The sequence below is a fragment of the Alligator sinensis genome, unplaced genomic scaffold (assembly GCF_000455745.1).
Source record: "Alligator sinensis unplaced genomic scaffold, ASM45574v1 scaffold1879_1, whole genome shotgun sequence".
Lineage (NCBI taxonomy): Eukaryota > Metazoa > Chordata > Crocodylia > Alligatoridae > Alligator > Alligator sinensis.
In genome coordinates, this window is record NW_005843753.1 from 29850 (window position 1) to 31759 (window position 1910).

Here is a 1910-nt window from a genome sequence, read left to right on the forward strand (position 1 = left end):
TGGTTGGCCTGGGTCCCTGCCCCATGGCTGCTCCATCTGTAGAGCCTGGCACATGCGGGCTGCAGCATCACGGCGCTCACCTGGCTCTTCCTGTGCAACCATTAGAAGATTTGTGCATCCATCCTGTGCATCCATAAGAAGCTTTGTTCTTATAACTCGAAAGGACCCCATTAAAGGTGGAAGCGACGGGAAGCTCCGTGACACCCTTGCAAGATTCTGCCTCCTCCAGTCTGATGTCCGGTGTAACACAGACCATAGAATTTCACCTGCTGAATTTCACCGCCTCCTGTGAGGTCTTTGAATCTGGCTCACCGGCCCACTGGGTGATAAAAAGTTCATGATCTGACCCCACATTCAAAAAGGTTGGACACCCCTGACATAGAGCATTCCTCCATCTGTCCCTGAGAAGAAATCCCTATGATCTCCTTCTGAGATGTTGAAATCTCTACAATGTCACTGAAGGAAATGTATTATAGGTCAGCCTGTGTATCCCCCTGGATTGTGAGTGTGGGTGAGAAAGAAGAGGCCATTGTGTCTGTGGTCCTCATGCATAATGATGGATGAGCCTGTTGATAGTGGAGCTGGCTCTGAGACTAGCCAAGCCATGTTTCCCAGAAGAGGAAAGCTGTTGAATTGAAACGTGGCTTCAGGGAAACAACAACCCCAGACTGAATACCAAGACAGAGAGGGGAGACATAGGATCCTTCCTGTAATAATCTTGGCTACATTGGCCAAAGTAGGCCACTGGAGACCATCAAGACCTGGGGCAACACCTGTACTTTCGACATTGGATGTTAAATGTTTGAAAACGCTTTCAGAGGAGAGGATCTGCAGAGCCAAGCACAGTGCTAGAGATCCTGAGTCACTCCTTTGCCCCCTGTGCACATATACAGCATGGTGGCCATAGGCCTGGAGTGGCTGGTGTGGCCCAGGGCAAGGGAGTGAGCGTGGCAAGATTGACGCTAATGTAAGTATGACCTACTGGGAGAATACAGGCTTCATGTGTGGTACCTGTTCCTTTGATACAGCTGAAGTGGGAAGCAGGGGAGGCGTCCATGTGTTTTGGTTTGCACGGCCTGAAAATGATGGCAGTGTTCCCATGGAAAACCAGGACTCTTGGCCTGAGTGGTCCTTAGAAAGTTCATGTTGAACTTAACCTACCTGGGTATACAGGAATCCTATCTACTTCTCCTTTTATAAGCCCTATGGTCATGAGTAGGGACCTGTTGAATTCATTGCAGAAGTGGGCTGTCCAGCAACTCCTTTAATCTTGAGGGTTCCCCTGTGCACCCCCCTGCCAAACACTGCAGATTGGCGGAGGGGCCCTGGTGGCCCTGCTGCTTGTGGCTGACCATTTGGGAGGCAAAAACATCACCATATTTAATACTACAACTTTGGCCTTCCTGCCAGTCAGGAGTGAGTGGCAGGGGAGTGAGTGGCAGGACCCCTCTGCCAATCAGTGTGTGGGGAGGGGTGTGGAGGGGATGGGATATCCCAGGGACCCTGCAGGATTAAGGGAGCTGCGCAGTGGACTTCCACTGTGAATTCAGTAGGTCCCTAGTTATGAGGACAAGATCAGGCAAAGGATACCAGTGGGCATTGAACACGTGTGACAGTGGTGGGGATGTACTACTGGGGCAGTGCCGGGGGCCCTAATAGGCAGCCCAGCCTGGACTAATTCCCTAACCAGCAGAGGCTCTAACTGGTGGCCCTGCTCTGCTATTGAACCAACTGCTCACTCTTAGGGCCTCCTGCTGAGCTGCTGGTGTGGCGGGCCAGTAGGGGGCGCTCCTGCGTTGAGCCGCCCACCTCCCTGCGCCGCCCACCTTCCAGGCTCCGAGTGCCTCCCTGGGGTGCCTCCCGTCCGGCCGACCCCTTCCCTGGAGCACACCCGCTAGCCTGGGGGTCCC